Raw genomic sequence first — 23,365 nt, 5'->3', positions numbered from 1 at the left:
TCCTTGGTGTAGGAAAGGTTGAGAAGAGACTTGACGAAAGTGTATAAGATTATGAGGGGCATAGATGGGTGGTTTTCCCATTAGTAGATGAATTAATAAGATGTAAGGTAAGAGGTAGGGGCTAAACGGAGATTTGAGAATAAATCTTTTACCTAGAGAGTAGCAGGAACCTGGAATTCAATGCTTGATAAAGTGAGTGTCAAATGTTTATGCAGTTTAGATATTCACTTGCATTTCCATCACCTCCAGGGCCAAGAGCTGGAAATTAGGATTAGTATAATCAGATATTGTTGACTATCAGAGACACTATGGGCCGAATGGCTTATTATGCTGTAGATGACTGTGATCCGCTGGCTAGGTAAGATTTAAAGAACTGTTCATAGAGTGAATTTTACTCAACAGCAGTTCTTCCTCAATCAACATCCCTAATGCAGGGAAACTTGTCATTTAGCTCAGTGAGGTTTGTTGGGTCTGTTAATATTTTCCAAGTTTGTGAATTTGGAGATCAGCAAAGGATGTTGCTCGGAATTTGTACCACTGAAGAAAGCTTTAGAACCCATTTTACAGAACCTGCCAAAAGAAAGCGATTAACACTGTCTGACAGTGCCACCTACTGGCAGACAATGTATCTTACAAGAGCAAAAACTTCAATCCTGAACTAAAACCAATCCCTTGAAAATTGCCGTTTCTAATGCTTCCAACATCCATGTATTAACTATTCTTTAAAGAAAAACTTGTTTTGGACGACAGAAATCTCTGGATGAGGGGTGTGAATTTTACCTGATGCATTAATTCTGGGATGTGAACTCTGAATGACCACTCTCTTAACTAATTCCACGATTGTATTACTGGTCTACTCTCTGGAGAACTTCCGTAGGTGAGTCAATTATAACTAATGTTGTCTAAACTTTCCTACTTTCATTAGAAGTTACAGAAACAGTACACATTTACTGACATCTTCATTTTCATTGAGTTTTCCGAAGAAAGTCTTCCTCCATAAATATGAAAATCCCTTGCTGTAGGTTGAAAGAAACCCCAGTCCAGAGATAAACAGGAAACCATTCAAGTGGCGGGGGGAACAGTATACTCAGAGAGATTGATATTTTTCTTTGTAACAAAGCACATGGTCCACATGGCTGTGCTATCTGCCTGATGCCATGGTTCAGGACTCCTGTTCAGAGCTGGAGAGGTATTCCCAGATCCATGACGGTAATCCATGACGGTTTCAATGACATAGGCAGGAGAAAGAAGGGGGTTCTGTATATTGCAGTACAGGGAGGAAGGCGACACAGTAAGAAGAAAGACGTCAAAGGTAATAGTCTCTCTATTATCACCTGAGCAAAGTTGGCACAGGGAAAATCAGATTAAAGAGATGAATGCCAGCCTGAAAGACTGGGAGAAGTGGGTTAGTGTCATAGGACACTGGCACCAGTACTGGTGAAAGTGGGATCTGTACCAATGGGACAGCCTCCATCTGAATAATTCTGGGACCAGTGTTCTTGCTGACTGCATAACTAGAGAAATAGAAAGAGTTTTAAACTGAACAGTAGGGCAAAGAATCACATTTGGGACAATATGGTTAATCAATGAGTACAGTCAAGGTCAAAGAGAAAGTTATTGATCCCAAAATTGATAAACAGGCCCTGACAGGAAGGGATAGAAGGATAAATTGAATGGTCAACAAACAGTTTAGAGTTTACAAAGAAGTTGAAAGGGTAAAACTAACAGCTCTACATCTGAAACCACATAGCATTTGAAACAAAATAGATAAACTGAGAGTGCAAATAGAAGTGAAGAAATACTATCTGTGAGCCATGGATGATATGGATTAGACCTAAATCTTGAAAGGTACACTTTTATAGACCTACCCTTTAGAAATAACAGAGAAATAGGAAAACATGGAGGTATGGTTCTGTTGGTTAAGGACAGTATTAGCCTAATAGAAGGGTGAGCTAAGATTGAGAAATCAAATGTGGAAACATTTTGCGTGGAAATAAGAAATAGTAAAGGCAAGAGTTCACTTGTGGGAGTGAAGTACTCACCTCTTATCAGAAACGACACAGTAGGGTGAGGCATAAAGGAAGAAATAATGTGAGTTTGTTAAAAAGGCATGGTGATAATGATGAGTGATGTTAATTTCTCTTGGAAAAGTCATATGGGCTAAGGTGGGTAGATGAGAATGTTTCCTTAGAACCAAATGTATTGGAGCCAACCTACTGGGGCAGGCTATACTAGACCTGATATCATGCAATGAGATAGTATTCATTCATTATCACACAGTGAAAATGCCTCTGGTATCAGTGTTCATAACATGGCTGAGCTTCACATTCAGTTTAAGGAACAGTGGAAGTGTCTGACACAATTTTTTAAAAAATGGATAAGGGCAGATATGAGGTCTTAAAGGAGGAATAGCTAGAGAGAATTGGCAAATTAAGTTAAAGGGTAGGTCTATAAAAGTGTAATGGAATATTTCAGAAAATACAGAATGGACACATTTCAAAGGGTAAGAAAAATTCTAAGGTACAGACCCACCAAATGTGATTAACTGGAAATGTCAAAGATAATGTCAAACTAAAGGAAAAAGCAATGACAGGTGGCAGATCAGATGATTGGACAGAATGTAACAAACCAAAGAATGATCAAAAAATGATGAAGAGGGAAAAATGGAGTATGTGAGAAAGTTAGGCAAAAACAAACAAGTAAGGTTTCAAGAAATACTTAAAGAAGGAAGGAGTTAATAAAGTGAGTGTTAGTCCTAAGGAAAGTGAGACTGATGTATTAATGATGGAAAGTAAGGAAATGACAGATGAATTGATTGGGTATTTTGCATCAGTCTTTATTATAGATGATATAAGTAACTTCCCAGAACCAACTATAAATCAGAAAATGGAAATGAGGGAGAAACCCAGGAAAACCAGGGAAATGGTACTGAGTTCATTGTGGAGATGCGGGCTGATAAGTACCTGGTTCCTGACCAAGCGAATTCCAGTGGCTAGTGCGATCGTTGATGCATTGATTTCAATTTTCCAAATCTTCTTTGTTTCAGGGACAGTCCCACTTGTTTGGGAGATAGCAAACGTAACTCTTCTATTGAAAAAAGAGGGAAGCAGAAAGCAAGAAGCTACAGGCTTAGTTACCTGAACATCTATCATAGGGAAGATGTTAGAAGCTACTATAAACAGGTTACAATCGGGCATTTTGATAATGTCAAGTTAATCAGGCAGAATTCTGTGAAAAGGAAATTATGTTTGAATAGTTTATTGGAAATACTTGAGGAGGTTACCCACGTTGTGCATAAGAGGAACCAGTGGATGTATAATACTTAGATTTCCAGAAAGGATTTATTAAGGTTAATGCAGAAAATATAAACTCTGGATGTAGAGGGTAGAATATTGGCATAGATAGAAACGTGTCTGACTAACAAGATGCAGAGAGCAGATGTAAAACTTTTTTTTCAAGTTAGCAATATATAATGTGTGGTTTAGGGTATAGGTTTGCTCGCTGAGCTGTAGGTTTGATATCCAGACATTTCATTACCTGGCTAGGTAACATCATCAGTGGCGACCTCCAAGTGAAGCGAAGCTGTTGTCTCCTGCTTTCTATTTATATATTTGTCCTGGATGGGGTTCCTGGGGTTTGTGGTGATGTCATTTCCTGTTCGTTTTCTGAGGGGTTGATAGATGGTATCTAGATCTATGTGTTTGTTTATGGCGTTGTGGTTGGAGTGCCAAGCCTCTAGGAATTCTCTGCCATGTCTTTGCTTAGTCTGTCCCAGGATAGATATGTTGTCCCAGTCGAAATGGTGTTTTTTTTTCCTCCGTGTGTAGGGCTATGAGGGAGAGAGGGTCATGTCTTTTTGTGGCTAGCTGGTGTTTGTGTATCCTGGTGACAAACTTTCTTCCTGTTTGTCCTATATAGTGTTTGTGGCAGTCCTTGCATGGAATTTTGTAGACGACGTTGGTTTTGTCCATGGGTTGTACTGAGGCTTTTAAGTTTGTTAGTTTTTGTTTGAGAGTGTTGGTGAGTTTGTGTGCTACTAGGATTCCAAGGGGTCTTAGTAGTCTGGCTGTCATTTCTGAAACTTCTTTGATGTATGGTAAGGTGGTTAGGGTTTCTGGCTGTGTTAGGTCTGCTTGTTGTGGTTTGTTCTTGAGGAATCTGCGGATTGTATTTTTTGAGTAACCGTTCTTCTTGAATACGTTGTATAGGTGGTTCTCCTCTGTTTTCCGAAGTTCGTCTGTGCTGCAGTGTGAGGTGGCTCGTTGGAATAGTGTTCTGATACAGCTTTGTTTGTGTGTGTTGGGATGGTTGCTGGTGTAGTTAAGTATTTGGTCAGTGTTTGTCGGTTTTCTGTATACGCAGGTTTGTAGTTCTCCGTTGTCCTTTCTCTCGACTGTGACGTCCAGGAATGCGAGTTTGTTGTCAGTTTCTTCCTCCTTGGTGAACTTTATGCCTGTGAGGGTGTTGTTGATGACGTTAAATATCTCTTCTATCTTGTTTCGTTTTGTGCTGACAAAGATGTCATCTACATAGCGGACCCAGATTTTTGGTTTGATGGTTGGTAGGGCTGTTTGTTCTAGTCTTTGCATTACCACTTCTGCTATGAATCCTGATAGCGGAGATCCCATGGGTGTGCCGTTGATTTGTTTGTAGACTATGTTGTTGAAGGTGAAGTGGGTGGTGAGGCACAGGTCCACTAGCTTCATGATGTTTTCGTTGGTAATGTGATTGATGGTGGTTGGGGTGTGTGTGACGGCCGAAGATGAAACAATGATCTCATTCGATGTACAGCACTGTTAATCTCCATCAACATCGAGCTGGCAAAGGAAACACTTACCACACTTTTAGAAGAGACCATCACACATCCCAACCACCATCAATCACATTACCAGCGAAAACATCATGAAGCTAGTGGACCTGTGCCTCACCACCCACTTCACCTTCAACAACATAGTCTACAAACAAACCAACGGCACACCCATTGGATCTCCGCTATCAGGATTCATAGCAGAAGTGGTAATGCAAAGACTAGAACAAACAGCCCTACCAACCATCAAACCAAAAATCTGGGTCCACTATGTAGATGACACCTTTGTCATCACAAAACGAAACAAGATAGAAGAGACATTTAACATCATCAACAACACCCTCACCAGCATAAACTTCAACAAGGAGGAAAAACTGACAACAAACTCGCATTCCTGGACGTCACAGTCGAAAGAACAGACAACGGAGAACTACAAACCTGCGTATACAGAAAACCGACAAACACTGACCAAATACTTAACTACACCAGCAACCATCCCAACACACACAAACAAAGCTGTATCAGAACACTATTCCAACGAGCCACCTCACACTGCAGCACAGACGAACTTCGGAAAACAGAGGAGAACCACCTATACCACGTATTCAAGAAGAACGGTTACTCAAAACATACAGTCCGCATATTCCTCAAGAACAAACCCCAACAAGCAGATCTAACACAGCCAGAAACCCTAACCACCTTACCATACATCAAAGAAGTTTCAGAAATGACAGCCAGACTACTAAGACCCCTCGGAATCCTAGTAGCACACAAACCCACCAACACTCTCAAACAAAAACTAACAAACTTAAAAGACCCAGTACAACCCATGGACAAAACCAACGTCGTCTACAAAATTCCATGCAAGGACTGCCACAAACACTATATAGGACAAACAGGAAGAAAGTTAGCCACCAGGATACATGAACACTAGCTAGCCACAAAAAGACACGACCCTCTCTCCCTCGTAGCCCTACACACGGAGGGAAAAAACAACCATTTCGACTGGGACAACATATCTATCCTGGGACAGACTAAGCAAAGACGTGTCAGAGAATTCCTAGAGGCCTGGCACTCCAACCACAATGCCATAAACAAACACATAGATCTAGATGCCATCTATCAACCCCTCAGAATACGAACAGGAAATGACATCACCACAAACCCCAGGAACCCCATCCAGGACAAACATATAAATAGAAAGCAGGAGACAACAGCTTCGCTTCACTTGGAGGTCGCCACTGATAATGTTACCAAGCCAAGTAATGAAACATCTGGATATCAAACCTACAGCTCAGCGAGCAAACCTACTCACTAAACCTCAACCTGAGCTACAAACCTTCACAAACCTTGCATAATGTGTGGTGTCCAACAGGGATCAATGCTCAGATCTCAACTGTTTACAATTTATACGAAGGACTTAAAAGATGGATTGTATGGTTGGAAAATTAATTGATGACACGTGGATAGGTAGGAAAGTAAGTTGCAAGTGGTACACAGGGATGTTACAAAAAGGTGCTAATTGGTTAAGTGAATGGGCAATGATATTGCAACTTGAGTATAATGTAGGAAAATGTGTAATTGTTCATTTTGGTTGGAAGAATATAAAATATTAAATAAATGAGAGATTACAGAACTCTGAGATGCAGAGGGTGTCCTTGTATGAATGGCAAAAGATTAATATGCAGGTACAGCAAGTAATTAGGAAAACTAATAGGATATGATCAGCTACCCTAAGGGGAATTGAGTATAAAATTAGGGAGGTCATTCTTCAGTTATACAGGGCACAGATCAGACTGCATTTGAAATACTGTGCATGGCATTAGTCACTTTGTTTAAGGAAGGATGTCAATATGTTGGAGACAATTCAGAGTCTGGTTACCAGATAATACCTGGAATTCGTGGGTTGCCTTATGAGGAGAACTTGAATATGAATGTGCAAAGCTTCTGTCTGCTGCTGAACTTTAGAACAGTAAGGTGATTTGTTTGAAACATATGTAATCCAGAGAGGACTCAATGTAGTAGATGAGGAAGAGGTGGTTCCTCTTATGGAACAATCTAGAACGAGGTGTTACTGTTGTTTAAAAGTTAGTGGTCATCTATTTACAGGTGAGATTAGCTTATATGTCTTTTCCAGAAAAAATGGTGGAAGCAGAGTCTGTGAATATGTTTTAAGCCAGAGATAGATGGATTCTTGTTAAGCAAGGGTTGAAAGTTTATCAGGGTGAGGTAGGAGTGTGGTTACAATCAGATCAGGCATAATCTCATTGAATGGGCAGAGCTGGCCTGAGGAGTTGTTTGGCACAATCCTGCTTCTAATTTGTATAAGTGTATATTAGTGAATGTTCTAAATCTACTTCCCAGACACCAATCCATATTGCTGTCATTATACAATGAAAACGTGCTGAATATTGGCCTGTCATAGAGTCATTGAGTCATACTCATAGAGATGTACAGCATGGAATCAGACCCTTCAGTCCAACCCGTCCATGCCGACCAGATATCCCAACTCAATCTAGTCCCACCTGCCAGCACCCGGCCCATATCCCTCCAAACCTTTCCTATTCATATACCCATCCAGATGCCTCTTAAATGTTGTAATTGTATCAGCCTCCACCACTTCCTCTGGCAGCTCATTCCATACATGTACCATCCTCTGCATGAAAAAGTCGCCCCTTAGGTCTCTTTTATATCTTTCCTCTCTCACCCTAAACCTATGCCCTCTAGTTCAGGACTCCCCAACCCCAGGGAAAAGACCTTGCCTATTTACCCTACCCATGCCCCTCATAATTTTGTAAACATCTATAAGGTTATCCCTCAGCCTCCGACGCTCCAAGGAAAACAGCCCCAGCCTGTCCAGCTCTTCCTATAGTTCAACCCTGGCAACATCCTTGTAAATCTTTTCTGAACCCTTTCAAGTTTCACAACATCTTTCCGATAAGAAGGAGACCAGAATTGCATGCAATATTCCAACAGTGGCCTAACCAATGTCCTGTACAGCCGCAATATGACCTCCCAACTCCTGTACTCAATACTCTGACCAATAAAGGAAAGCATACCAAACGCCTTCTTCACTATCCTATCTACCTGCGACTCCACTTTCAAGGAGCTATGAACCTGCATTCCAAGGTCTCTTTGTTCAGCAACACTCCCTAGGACCTTACCATTAAGTGTACAAGTCCTGCTAAGATTTGCTTTCCCAAAATGCAGCACCTCGCATTTATCTGAATTAAACTCCATCTGCCACTTCTCAGCCCATTGGCCCATCTGGTCAAAATCCTGTTGTGGGCTCATGCCCGAAACATCGATTCTCCTGCTCCTTGGATGCTGCCTGACCTGCTGCGCTTTTCCAGAAACACATTTTCAGCCCTGTTGTAATCTGAGGTAGCCCTCTTCGCTGTCCACTACACCTCCAATTTTGGTGTTATCTGCAAACTTACTAACCATACCTCTTATGCTCGCATCCAAATCATTTATGTAAATGACGAAAAGTAGAGGACCCAGCACTGATACTTGTGGCACTCCACTGGTCACAGGCCTCCAGTCTGAAAAACAACCCTCCACCACCACCCTCTGTCTTCTACCATTGAGCCAGTTCTGTATCCACCTGGCTAGTTCTCCCTGTATTCCATGAGATCTAACCTTGCTAATCAGTCTCCCATAGGGAACCTTGTTGAATGCCTTACTGAAGTTCATATAGATCACATCTACTGCCCTCATTAATCTTTTTCGTTACTTCATCAAAAAACTCAATCAAGTTTGTGAGATAAGATTTCCCATGCACAAAACCATGTTCACTATCCCAAATCAGTCCTTGCCTTTCCAAATACATGTACATCCTGTCCCTCAGGATTCGCTCCAACAACTTGCCCACCACCGACATCAGGGTCACTGGTCTACAGTTCCCTGGCTTGTCCATACCACCCTTCTTAAACAGTGGCACCAGATTAGCCAACCTCCAGTCTTCCGGCACCTCACCTATGACTATCGGTGATACAAACATCTCAGCAAGAGGCCCAGCAATCACTTCTCTAGCTTCCCACAGAGTTCTAGGGTACACCTGATCAGGTCCTGGGGATTTAGCCACTTTTGTGCGTTTCAAGACATCCAGCATTTGCTCCTCTGTAATTTGGACATTTTGCAAGATGTCACCGTCTATTTCCCTACAGTCTATATCTTCCATATCCTTTTACACAGTAAATACTGCTGCAAAACACTCATTTAGTACTCCCCTGTTTTCTGCGGATCCACACAAAGGCCACCTTGCTGATCTTTGAGGGGCCCTATTCTCTCCCCAGTTAGCCTTTTGTCCTTCATGTATTTGTAAAAACTCTTTGGATTCTCCTTAATTCTATTTGCCAAAGCTATCTCATGTCCCCTTTTAGCCCTCCTGATTTCCCTCTTAAGTATACTCCTACTTCCTTTATACTCTTCTAAGGATTCACTTGATCTATCCTGTCTATACCTTACATATGCTTCCTTCTTTTTCTTAACCAAACCCTCAATTTCTTCAGTCATCCAGCATTCCCTATACGTACCAGCCTTCCCTTTCACCCTGACAGGAATATACGTTCGCTGGATTGTCGTTATCTCATTTCTGAAGGCTTCCCATTTTCCAGCCGTCCCTTTACCTGCGAAGATCTGCCCCCAATCAGTTTTCGAAAGTTCTTGCATCATACTGTCAAAATTGGCCTTTCTCCAATTTAGAACTTCAAGTTTTAGATTTGATCTATCCTTTTCCATCATTATTTTAAATCTAATAGAATTATGGTCGCTAGCCCCAAAGTGCTCCCCCCTGACACCTCACTCACCTGGCCTGCCTTATTTCCCAAGAGAAGGTCAAGTTTTGCACCTTCTCTAGTAGGTACATCCACATACTGAATCAGAAAATTGTTTTGTACACACTTAACAAATTCCTCTCCATCTAAACCCTTAACACAATGGCGTCCCAGTCTATATTTGGAAAGTTAAAATCCCCGACCATAACCACCCTATTATTCTTACAGATAGCTGAGATCTCCTTACAAGTTTGTTTCTCAATTTCCCTCTGACTATTGGGGGGTCTATAATGCAATCCCAATAAGGTGATCATCCCTTTCTTATTTATCAGTTCCACCCAAATAACTTCCCTGGATGTATTTCCGGGAATATCCTCCCTCAGTACAGCTGTAATGCTATCCTATATCAAAAATGCCACCCCCCCTCCCCTCCCCTCCCTTCCTTTCCTCCCTTTCTATCCTTTCTGTAGCATTTGTATCCTGGAACATTAAACTGCCAGTCCTGCCCATCCCTGAGCCATGTTTCTGTAATTGCTATGATATCCCAGTCCAATGTTCCTAACCATACCCTGAGTTCATCTGCCCTCCCTGTTAGGCTCCTTGCATTGAAATAAATGCAGTTTAATTGATTCGTGTTACCTTGTCCCTGCCTGCCCTGACTGTTTGACTCACCTCTGTTCTCAACTGTACCAGTATCAGATTGATCTCTTTCCTCACTATCTCCCTGTGTCTCACCAACCATTCCCCCCAACCTTACTAGTTTCAATCCTCCCATGCAGTTCTAGCAAATTTCCCTGCCAGGATATTTGTCCCCTTCCAATTTAGCTGCAATCCATCCTTCTTGTATAGGTCACTTCTACCCCAAAAGAGATTCCAATGAACCAAAAATGTGAATCCTTCTCCCAGACACCAGCTTCTCAGCCATGCATTCATCTGCTCTATCCTCTTATTTCTGCCCTCACTAGCTCATAGCACTGGGCGCAATCCAGATATTACTACTCTCGAGGACCTCCTTTTTAAATTTCTGCCTAACCCTCTGTAATCTCCCTTCAGAATCTCAACCTTTTCCCTTCCTATGTCGTTAGTTCCAATGTGGACAATGACCTTGTGCTGGACCCTCTCCCCTGTGAGAACATTCTGCACCCTCTCTGAGACATCCTTGATCCTGGCACCAGGGAAGCAACATACCATTCTGCTTTTTCAGTGCTGGCCACAGAAACCTCTGTCTGTACCTCGGACTAGAGAATCCCCTAACACAATCAGTCTCTTGGAACCCGACGTATCCCTCGTTGCATTAGAGCCAGTCTCAATACCAGAAACTTGGCTGTTCATGCTACATTCCCCTGAGAATCCATCACCCCCTACATTTTCCAAAATAGCGTACCTGTTTGAAATGGGTATATCTACAAAAGACTCTTGCACTAGCTACCTACCTCTATAACCTTTCCTGGAGTTAACCCATCTATGTGCCTGTATCTGAGACTTTCCCCCTTCCTGTAACTGCCATCCATCACATGTTGCAAATTCCTCATTGCTTCTAACTGTCTCTACAACCGATCCATTCGATCTGATAAAATTTGTGGCCAACAGCATTTATGACAGATATTATCCGCAGTAACCCTTAAACTCCCTTTAAACTCCCACATCTGACAAGAAGTACATATCACTCTATTAAAGGCCATTTTTGCTCCTTCACAATCTACAGACCCATAAATTAACATTGTCTTATTTCTCTACAAACACTGCCCCAGGTTAAATTAATAGTTATGGCTTATATTTTAAGTTTAATCAAGAGACATATCTCCAAAAACATTTAATCAAGAAAGAACTCACTGTACTCCCTACTGCAGATTCTCTGTTGGCCACATTTAAAACAGCGATGAACTTATCTGATTCTGTGCTGTGAACTTCGCCCAACAGTTCCTCCAAGATCAGTTGTGAATTTCACTGTTTTTTAATTTCCCCAGATGCACTCCGATGTCCAACGATACATGAATTCAAACAGTAAAGGCAGTAACAGTGCAGGTTTTCTTTCTCTCTCTCTCTCTCTCTCCCTCTCTAATGGCCTCACCATGTGATTCCATGTGAAACAAGTGAATCTCTCAGGATTTATATATATATCCATTGTTTATTAAATGTCTTTTGTCCAGCATGCTTTTTTTCTTGTGCTTATTTACTTCCCCATCATGATTTTGACACAGCTGCAGGTGAGATCTTGACACTACTTTCATCATGATTAATTACCTGTATCCTTGGTTTTCAGTCATGTCAGCACTAGATGGTGATGTTGTTCTTGCAAGCTCTGTTTTGCTGGTGGCTTATAGCTATATTTTTAGTTAAGACATTTTGTTCCCACAAATAAGCTTACTTTTACATGTACCAAACTTGTAATTAACTTTTAAAAGTTATTTGTCTTTTATTAGCTTTAGTCAAAGCACAGATTTGACCTCTTATGGATTTCTCATTTGGACAAACCTGATTAATGAAGAGAAGGAGGGCGAAGACATGAAATAAGTCAGAGTGAAAGCTCTTAGATTCTCATACTATCAAAAGCAACATGTTAACATTCACTTACCACATTATCAAGGTGATCTATATAGATAATTACATTATCTATTACATTGGTTTATTTCAATATATTAAGTTTTACATCAGTTTTTCACTGGATTATCTATTACATGGGCTTATTTCAAAGTATTATTTATTACACTGCTTTGTTTTGTTGCATTATCTACAACATATATTATATCACTATACTGTATTGTGTGTTACACTGGTCTATTTCACTGGATTATTTATTGCACAGGTTTATTTCACTCTATTTTATGTTACACTGGTTTATTTCTTTGGATTATCTATGATACTAGTTTATTTCATTGTATTGTCTGTTACACTGCTTCATTTTACTGGGTAATCTACAACATGGGTTTATTTCAATATATTGTATGTCACACTTGTTTATTTCCCCATATTATCTGTCACACTGGTTTATTTCACTGGAACATCTATTCATGGGTTTAGTTCACTATATTGTCTGTTATACTGATTTATTTCACTATATTGTCTGTTAACACTAGTTTTATTTCTTTGGATTATCAATGAAACTAGTTTATTTCACTGGATTACCTGTTACCAGGGTTTATTTCACTGGATTGTCTGTTACACTAGTTAGATTTCAGTGGATTTTCGATGATGTTAATTTATTTTATTATATTGTCTGTTACACTGGTCTATTTTACTGGGTTACCTACGACACGGGTTTATTTCACTAAATTGTCTGTTCCACTTGTTTATTTCACTATATATGTCACACTGGTTTATTTCACTGGATTATCAGTTACACTGGTTTATTTCACTGGATGATCTATTATACAAGTTTATTTCATTATATTGTCTGTTACACTGGTTTATTTCTCTATATTGTCTGCTACACTCGTTTATTTCATTGGATTATCTTTTCTACAAGTTTATTTCGCTTTATTGTCTGTTACACTGGTTTATTTCACTATATTATCTGCTACATTTGTTTATTTCACAAGATTTTACACTCATTTATCTCGCTATCTTGTGGTACATTGGTTTAGTTAATTGGATTTCTATTATACTGGTTCATTTCACTCGATTATCTACTATATTGGTTTAGTTCACTATATTGTCTGTTACACTGGTTTATTTCACTGGATTATCTTTTATACTAGTTTATTTCACTACATTGTCGGTCACACTCGTTAATTTCATTTAAACACCAGCTCCTGAGGTTACAGTCTAATGAATTAAGGCTCTGTGATTGGTTGCTGCGGCCAGCCCGCCGGGACCCTCCGCTAATGGAACCGCCAGCAGCCGCACGTGGCGCGGAGACGGACCAATGAGAAGGCGGATGTGTGTTCCGGGCTGCCAATGGGAGAGCGGCCCGCGGTGCAGCCTGGGTATCGGTCCAGGAGCAGGCGGCAGCCGGTTGACGGAGAAAGCAGGCCGTGGTCTGGGAGAGAGGTAATAACAGAGGGGGGTGAGGGACAGACACAGGAGAGACAGAGGGGTAACGGGGGGGCGGTGCTGAACTGGTGATAGGGGTATCCGAGGATCATGGTGGAGACAGGCCGGAGTGAGAGGTAACGTCAATTATGGACAGGTGATGGCAAGGTTGGGCATTGGGGATCCTCTTGGTGCTCCCCTACCCCCGCCAGGAGCAGGGGGATCCCAGTCCAGGTGCATACTCTCAGTCTCTGGGCAGGGGGTGGCCTGTTTCATCCCCTGGAACAGTTGTGCCAGCCATCCCTGGATCAGGTAGTGTCTCTATCTTCTCAGAGTCTGGGTTGAAGGCCCCCTCCAGAGCCATATAGTTCCAGGCTGGCAATCCCAGTACAGCGTTCAGGGAGATCCAAGCTCTTAAAGTGGCTTGGTATGCTGTCAGTCCCTGGTGCCAAGTGAGTGCTGTGCAGCCAAGGCAGGTGTTGCTGGGCCCCCATTCATCCCACTGTCAGTCAGTGCTGGGGGCAGTACTGCAGAAGGAGCTTCACATGGTCAGAGTAGCATTATTGTGTGAGATAGAAAAGTATTATCAAAGCACCCTACTATGAATGTTGAGGTGCTGGAGAAGGTGCAGAGTTAGAGTGCAGTGATTGAGAAGGGGTGGGTTGTTGTAATGATGCTGAGGGACCACCATACTGCCAGCGTAGCTATGTTTCTGATCACTTGTGTTGCAGTTATATTTTGGATGAGATGTTGAACAGAGGTCCTGACCTTATGCAAGGAATTGAATTTCCTTCCTGAATTTGAAAGTATGCTACTTCAATTGCACACTTGCTTTCAAAAGTATTTAACTTGCAACAGCAAATAATCTGTCATCTCCAGCATTTTACAATACTGTCTGTAAAATCAAGCCTGAAAACCCCCACTGTTAGACATTGTTAAAATTGCTTAAGCACACTTTCAAACAGATATTGATGTTATTCCCTGATCTACCGAGTTAGCTGAACCATCCATGATCGCAACTGGGAAGCAAAAAGTGTCTGATAACTGTGTTTGAGGGAATCATTTTCTGAGGTAGATTGCAGGAAACTGGAGACAAGCTTTTAAAATGATGTCAGTCTCTTCTGAAAGAGAATTGGAGAATGATTGTTTATCATTGGAGAATGTCTAAGTAGTGTCTTAACAGCACTGGGGGTCAGCGAGAGATCTCGGGTCATACATATGTTGATCTTTGAAGGTCTATATGCAATAATTTAAGTATGGTCATATAAAAATATTTTTAGATTAATATTCTAGAAATATTGAAAAATGTAAACATTTGGAAGCAATATTGATTTTTTTTCCCAAGGGAACAGTTGTTACTGTTGGGGTATAATGTGCATACGTGGGCATCCAAGTTTAGCATTGATATTCAAGCCATGTAAAAGATAGTGAAGCTTTGATAGAATGGCATCACATGAGAGATTATGAACGAATGCAGCTGTTTTCATTGGAATTGAAGCTAAGTGGAGAGGTCAAATTGAAGTTTTAAGTATTGAAATTTTCAGAAGATAATTAAGTGAAGACATATCCGTGATAGACATGTTAGCAATGATAAATAGACCAGGGTTATCGCTACTTAAGAAACAGGAAGTGAAGACTCTAGATTATTTGAACCTTTTCCACCATTCAGTACGATTGGAACTGATCTAACTCAATTCTGCTTTCCTGCTGTGTCTCCATATTCTTTAATCTTCTTAAGTATTCAAAACCTAATGATCTCTTCCTTGAATTCATTCTGACTGATCTTTTAGTGGTGCCTAAGGTAGAAACTCCCAAAGATCAATTTCTCCTTGGTGCCTAATGTCCAACTTTTGACCTTTGACCTTGACCCTTTAGTTCTAGATTATAAAGCCAATGGAAGCATCCTCCCAATATCTGTCTGTATCATGCTTTTGAAGAGTGTTGCATGATTCAAGGAGATCTCCTGTCATTCTTCTAATCTTTAGAGAATGTAGCCTATCAACATGATCTCTTCTGAGGCAGTCCCTTCATTGCAACAATAAATCTAACAAGCCCTTATTTCATTCCTTTTTGAAGGTGGAAAATCCTTCTTTGATTGAAGAAATCAAGATTGTACACATCACTCCGGGTGTCTCACTGCCTAGAAATTTTCAGCAAAGTTTCTTCAGAGTGGTATACATTGGGAGGCTTGTTTCTGACAAAGATGGTAACATGTTCTTGAAACCATGATTTTAAGAAAGGAATAATATAATTGCCAGTAAATTGAGATTAGAATAGTTTAGCGTCATTTGGAAACTTAACATTGGCATGATAGCTGCAGTGAGGGTCCCCTGTGTTATGTTTTGTATGATAGTGGAAAATTAAAGAGTATGAGAATCTGTGGATGTATTTGAAAGACTTAAGGATGTAGGCAGATTGGTGAATTAGGAAGATTTGATGTAAATGCATTCATAGTAGAGAATTGTAAAGCAACATCTTACTCAGAAAAACATCTGAGTTTAGATATGTAATAATTAGTAAAATTCTTAAGAGTTGAAGAAGTAGAGGTGTAGCTATACAGATTGTTAGGAGGGATTAAATGGCGTATTATAAGATCATAAGATATATAGGTGTAGGGGATTTGTTTCTCAACCTCATTCTCCTGCCTTCTCCCTGTAACCCTTGATCCATTTACTATTCAAGAACTTATCCACTTCTGTATTAAATATACTCAATATCTTGGCCTCTGTAGCCCTCTGTTTGGGCGGGATGATGCAAGTGGTGATGTTCCTTTGCATTTGCTGCCCTTCTCCTTCTAGATAGCATAGGGGTGCTGGCTAAGGAACCTTAGTGAGCTTTCATGGTGCATCTTGTCGATCATACATGCTGTTTCCAGTGGGTGTCATTGGTGGAGATGGTGAATGTTTAAGGTAGTAAATGTGGTGCCTTTCAAATGGAATGCTCTGTCTGAGAAAATGTAGAGCTTCTTGCGTGTTGTTGGAGCTGCACTCCTGCAAGCAAGTGGAGAGTATTCACACTCTTGACTTGTACCTTGGAGATGGCGGCAAGGTTTTGAGGAGATGAGTTACCTGATGCAGAATTCTTAGTCTCTGACTGTTCTTGTACTCAGTATTTATATGGTGGCTCCAGTTCAGTTTTTGGTCAATGGTAACTCCCTGACTGATGCTAATAGGGCATTCAGTGATGGTGATGCCATTGAATGTCAAGGGACCATTGTTGGATTCTCTCTTGTTGAAGATGGTGATTGCCTGGCACTTGTATGGCTCAAACATCTTTCCAATTATCAGCCCAAGCTTGAATTCTGACCAGATTTTGCTGTATTTGAATACAAACTGCTTCAGTATCTGAGGCATCATGAATGGTGCTGAACATTGTGCAATTATCAGTGAACATGTCCATCTCTGCTCTTATGACAGAGGGAGCGTCATTGATGGAGCATCTGAAGAAAATTCGGCTTGGAATACTACCCTGAGGAACTCCTGCAGAGATGTCAATCATCTCAATCCCAGGACCTCCAACAATTACGGCCATTTTCCATTTTTCCGTGTGCTAGGTTTTTTTCCCTACGGATAGCAATTTATTCCCTATTTCCTGTTTACTTCAATTTTGTGTGGGCTCCTAAATACCATGCTAGGTCAAATGCACTTTTGTCTCTCCCCTGCAGTTCAACCATTTTGCCCTTATTTGGACTAAGGCTATAATGAGCTCAGGAACTAAGTGACCGTGACAAAAGCTCCCTATCAAAGGGTTTAGCCTGAAATGTTGACTTTCCTGCTCCTTGGACACTGTCTGACCTGCTATGCTTTTCCAGCTTCACATGTATTGATTGTGAGCATTAGGGAGCAGGTGCAGCTTTATAGAACTGTTGTTGATACCTTCATACACTTTGCTGCTGATTGAGCATATACTGGTGTGACGGGTGTTAATCAGGTTGGATTTGTCTTACTTTTTGTGGACAGGATGTGATATACCTAGACAATTTTCAACCCTAGTTTTGCCGTTTATGCTGGAACAGTTCAATTACTGAAACCAAATCAAATACTTTAAATGATTTAACTGAATGCTCTCGGAACCAACCATTCTAAATGTATTTTTGTAAACTTTCAGAATATACATTGATTTTCAAACTTGCCCGACTATGTCTTACTGTTTACTATGGGTTTTGTAATTCTTGCCCCTTTTTGTCAATAGGGTGTTAATCTTGCATGTTTGTTATTAGAATCTTATGTTATTTGAACCATTTTTATTGCCAGACCTGAATTGCCTGAAATGTAATCAAAATATGGCATATCACCCATGCTGGATTAGTGCCATGATTAGAATCTTTGCATAAATTATATCCTGGATTTGATTTGAAAACATTTCAGGAACAAAAAACTAGTGTAGTTAAACTAACTCAATCTACACACTAAATAAAACAGAACTGTGGATGTTGTAAATGATTAACAGTATCCACGGATCTTTCGGTTTTTATTTCGTGTTTAACTCATTTCTTCTTGGCATGCCCACCTTGAAGAAATCTTGCTACCTTCTCTGATCACATTTCTGTTCAAATCTTTTCTCTTGTCTACCGTCATTAATTTCACTGTTGCTATTGGTATCTGATCAGGTATTTGCTAAGATTTGTTTCCACATTCCTCAGTGCCTCTGGCTCAGACTCACCCTTTTGGATTCCAACTCCAGATTCATCCTTCATGCTTTGCCAGTTCTGAGGAAGGGTCACTGGACCCAAAACGTTAACTGTGATTTCTCTCCACAGGTGCTGCCAAAAACTGCTGAGTTTTTCAAGCGATTTCTGTTTTTGTTTCCATCTGCATGCGTTCCTTTAAAACATTACGTTGTGGGACATGTCATGTACGAGACAAGAAACTGTTTGTTTGGTTTTAGGAGAGAACTATTTTGTTAAGTTAATTCTGGTGATACAATGTGATGTACCAATGTAAGCTGGCATTTATTTAAGTTATTGAGCTTATATAATTCATCTAGGACAAAGTGTCTTCTTCCACATTTATGCAATCTTGGCTCTCTCGTATCAAGATCTACGTATGATTTGGCTCAAATAATTGAGAATTGTGAGGAAGATTATTTTCTGCTTTATATCATGCATTGTTCACACTTAGCAATGCCGAAAACTTGTACTGAATATATGCACTTGGATCACTTGTGTGTTACTAGGAATTCTGAATAGTTGTTACACTCACTTTTCAACAGCCAAAAGGTGCGATAACCTGAAATTGTAACCCCTCACCTTGGGGTTACACATTTTCAGGGTTTACATTACTGATAGTCAATAGTTTATTCATGTTGTTGGATGTCATTTGTAGAACTGTTGCCATGTTTTCCCATATGTTACTATACTTCAAAGTATTTCAGGATATAACTGCTTTGAGAAGTTTCTAGATGATCCAGATAGCCATTTTGTCTCGCCATTCCCTTATAACACAAGATTATCTCTTGTGATCTCTTCTACATGAGCTTTAGGATCTTGAATCACTTGCAATCTTTTTAAATTAGTTGAAAGCCCATTGAATTATTAGTGTTCAAAATTAATGTTTGCTGAAAAGTCATCTTTGTATCAGGTTGCCTAATATTATTAGATTATGACAGGAAAGTAATCTGTGAGCATGCTGCCTCCTCATTCCTTTAACTCTTGTTTGTAATGGGTGCAGGCAACTGTTTGTGTAGTATGCATTCAAAAGTGGTCATGAGCTTTTCCAGTTACTGTTGATTAATGAAAGACTAACTAAACTAGACTGCTGAGTCATAATACCAACTGCAGAATGTTGAAACTGCAGTTAAATTATTGCTTTCTGCATGTGGCTGTGTTTTTGGAGTTAATGTTGCATTTCAGAGAAAGTTACTAATTGTTGCATTTGGCTCAGTTTTATCTTCCTATTGACAGAATTCTGCCAGTCATTCCTTGTATTTTTGTACCCAACGGTAGCCCTGTCTTCTTGACAAGTTACTGACTACCTGTGTTTAAAATATTCAAGTATTCTTCAATGGAGGTTTTGGATCTAGACCTTTTTGTGAAAGTTTCATTTCACTGCACTGCTCCCTTGAGAGATGAGTGGTGCTAGTACCAGTAATGATGTTTACTCAGGATACAGCAAATTTGTCAGCTATTTCTTATAAACCCAGAAATTTCTTCTTTGTAAAGATTGTGTTGCCACTTAATGCATTTAAGGATTATTACAATATTTCAAACTTGTCTTAAAGATTTCATATTATTATAGTTACTATAAGTGTTCAATACAAGAATGCTCTAAATTACTTAATTTTGCTCTTGAATAAAGATACATGCCGTGCTTGCGTAGTATGTTGAGATCATCTGCTTACAATGAGACTTTCAGCCCTTCAATGAATGAATTTGTGTTGATAAATAATAAAACATGTAAATGATGTGCATTCCTTTGCATCACAGGATGGTTACAGACGGCGATTCCGATCACCATGTATGTTCTCTGATGGAGCAATTTACTGAGTATATGATACCCTGGACCTCTTCCTGCGTACCTTGCTTTGGATAATGCCTTCCTAAATGTCTCAAATGAACCTGCTTCTACCACATTTGGGCAATGCAGTCCAGATCCTGACCAGTTATTGCACGGAACAAACTTCCTTCTTGTCTATGTTTTTCTTAAGCTGTCACCATAATTTGGTGCCTTGTTCTCATCTGTCAGTGAAAACCGTTTTTTCTGTCTACCTTTTCCTGACCCCTCCATTTTGAATGCCTCCATTACATCTCTTCTGAAACTTCTCCTCTTGAAGGAGAACAGTTCCAACCTTTCCAATTAATCTTCAAAACTGAAGTACCTCATCCACAAAACCATTCTTGTAAATCTTTTCTGCACCGTTTTGAAAGCCTTGACATTCGTACTAAAGTGTGGTGGCCACAACTAGACACAATACGCCAGTTGAAGTCAATCCAGCATTTGACAGGAAATTCAGCAAATGTAAATTGAGCTGTCAGTGATTGAACACTTTGCAGTTGAACAGTTATTTCCCTGATGGCTTGCACTTCAGCCCTAAGCACTAATAGAATTTCTGTCTGTATGCCAGCCCATCACTCTTCTAATTGATTTCATGCAAGCATTAAAATTTTGTTGTCTCATCCTGATTGTAAGAACATGAATGATCTATGACCTGGCAGGAATCTTTTTGAGAGTGCATGTTTATCCTGTGTGCAAAAATTTCATTTCAGCCGAAAGCCACTACTAAATAGTGTCAAAATATTTGGTAGTTTAATAAGGCACTTGAATGTGGTTTCCAGAATTGAACAGAGTTGAGGTCTAACCAGTGACTTCTAAAGGTTTAATGTAACTTGTCATCAAAAATGTTTTATTCCTGACCTTTATTTTGGATCATACTGTAAATATTACATGAAATGGAAGAGTTTCAAATGCCAGTGCTTTAAGACTTAACTCACTTTTGAGTGGGAGAGGCCCTGATCTGTGGGACCTATTTTTGTTCATAATGGTACTATTTGATGTTCAGAGAGTTTGAGGGGAGAAGGGGCCCAGTTGTAGATTGGTAAAATTTCAGCAAATGTTAAACAATTGAACCTGAAGTTGAAGTGGACTCAATGTTAAGGGTTTCTCCAGAATTCTGTACTTCTGGTTGTGGGTATGTTCACCGAGCTGGAAAGCTGATTTGCAGACGTTTGTCCCCTGTCTAGGTGACACCTTCAGTGCTTTGGAGCCTCCTGTGAAGTGCTGCTGTACTGTGTTGTCTGGAATGTATATGGTTTCGTTCCTGCTGCTTCCAGTTGCTGGTTCTGGTCGTTCGTTGTAGTGACTAGTATATTAGGTCTAGATCAATGTGCTTGTTGATGGAATCCATAGCTGAGTGCCATGCTTCTCGAAATTCTCTAGCTGTCCTCGGTTTAGCTTGTCCTATTATTGTTGTGTTGTCCCAGTCGAATTTGTGGTCCTTGTCACCTGTGTGTATGGCTACTAGGGACAGCTGGTCGTGGTGTTTACTGGCTAGTTGCTGTTCATGGATGTGGATTGCTAGTTGTCTGCCTGTTTGACCTAAATGGTGCTTCATGCAGTCTTTGCATGGAATCCTGTAAATTACATTAGCCACGCAGATGCTGGGTATAGGGTCTTTTCTCCTGGTAAGTTGTTGTCTGAGCGTGGCTGTCAGTTTATGGACTGTCATGGATCCCAGTGGTTGGAGAAGTCTGGCTGTCAGTTCCAAGACAGTTTTTAGGTAAGGCAGCATGGCTAGTGAGTAACCTAACAAGAGGAAGGAACAAATCCCCATTCAAGATGGCTTGAAGATCTTTCGTGTACCGAACATGAAAAGGGCAGTTATAACGATGACTATCATTGGCAAAATTTGAATGCATAAATAATGCAATTTAAACTTATGGAAAGGAACAAAGGAGAAGGATGTTGGTGAAATTTGCAGTTGAGGTGGTGAACCCACAATTATGTGATATCATTTTTCAATCGGCACATCTTTGCCTTCATGTATTTGATACTGTTACTCTTAAAAAAGGTTGCTCAGGACCCTGTTTGATTTTTCAGGCTTTTACCTACATGTGATATGTGTAGGATGAGTGTTGAACGCAATGATGTTCAGCCACTTCTGCTCTGGTAGAAATGGGAGCAATCACAGGCTGCTGTTTTGATTATTTTTATACTGTCACTTTCACAATGTAACTGTTGTCTCCGGGGAGACAAACAGCTCTATCATCTGCAGGAACCAGCCTTTGAAATATACTTTAAATTTTCATAGTAATCGTATTTTCTGGACTTGAATTCTGAATTAAATCACTATAAAGCTGCCTTGCATGCAGTAAACCTGGTTTCAAACCACAACTACCTTCAAACAATCAGAATAGGCTTATTTTTCAACCTGTTTGAAATGTCTCCTTCTTTGTAAAGTTCTGAAGTGAGAATTGAGTAGCAGCAATTTTTGTATTGATGCAAGATGCACATATTGAATTTGAAGGTAACGTTTTCAGCGGTCCACTTATAAGACCAGATGGTTGGCAATGTCACAAACGTAAATAACATTTTTAAACACTCTAGTTGTGATGTTGAAATCACAGCAGTTATTGCGTTGTGGAGATGCAGGCAATATGTTTTACAGTCAGTGTGAGTTCGCCACACCTTCAAATGCAAGCCACTGCAATGGTAGATCCATCTCTCTATGATCTCCTATTTATTAGTTATACTACATGGCTTTAGCCTAAGTGACTATGTAGCCAAAAATGCACATTAAGTTAGTGACCCAGTTTTACACGTACTTGTGATGAAGTATAGGATTAGTATTATGTAGCCTGATTTATGGAGCAATTTTTCTGTGGACAGAAAGATCTACTGCAAAAAATGGCTAAGTCCCTTGCTTTTTATAGTGAGAAGCTTGGGGATGCAATTCAGATGCAATGCAACATCCTCCATTCGCACCAATTTTAAATTCTGATTTTCATTATTAAAATTTGGAACTCTTAATACTTCAGTGTGAGCAGGAACTGTCTTTGTTTGGCCCATACTCTGCAAACCTTTCCCTAACTCAATGCTTTGTATTTAAATGTAAATTCTGTCCTTGGTAAAACTGCAGACATTTTGCTCCTGTCTGGAAAATTAACCTACTTGCCAGCCTTTTAAATAGACAGATTCATTATTTTTAATGATCAGTTTCAAAGTCCATAGCTATACACTCATTTACAGCTGCATGTCCTTATTAAAGCATGATTTGGCCGTGCTCCCAGAACTCGGCCATCACCATCGCCCAGCAGTTTTAAGTCATCGCTAGATTGGCATAGTGCGCGACGCCAGGGGTTGCTCCTGATGGT

At 40.2% G+C, this 23,365-nt stretch overlaps 1 protein-coding gene across 2 annotated transcripts in view; it reads left to right on the top strand.

Annotated features, from left to right (window-relative positions):
- nup93 (nucleoporin 93) overlaps positions 1–23,365 on the top strand; it is a 140,873-nt gene that overhangs the window by 4,790 nt on the left and 112,718 nt on the right. Inside the window, exon 1 of one of the 2 annotated variants that reach the window (XM_043707163.2) lies at positions 13,471–13,575. The exons of the other annotated variant lie outside the window; for it this stretch is intronic. The gene's annotated coding sequence lies outside the window, so the exon portion shown is untranslated. Of the gene's footprint in view, positions 1–13,470; positions 13,576–23,365 lie in introns of those variants that run through there. 2 annotated transcript variants of the gene reach the window in all.

This window comes from Chiloscyllium plagiosum, unplaced genomic scaffold (assembly GCF_037043375.1).
Source record: "Chiloscyllium plagiosum isolate Xiang-an unplaced genomic scaffold, Cpla_swu_hap1 HiC_scaffold_17, whole genome shotgun sequence".
NCBI lineage: Eukaryota > Metazoa > Chordata > Chondrichthyes > Orectolobiformes > Hemiscylliidae > Chiloscyllium > Chiloscyllium plagiosum.
The sequence above is the reverse complement of the archived record's forward strand: the minus strand, read 5'-3'. Positions and strand labels throughout refer to the sequence as shown.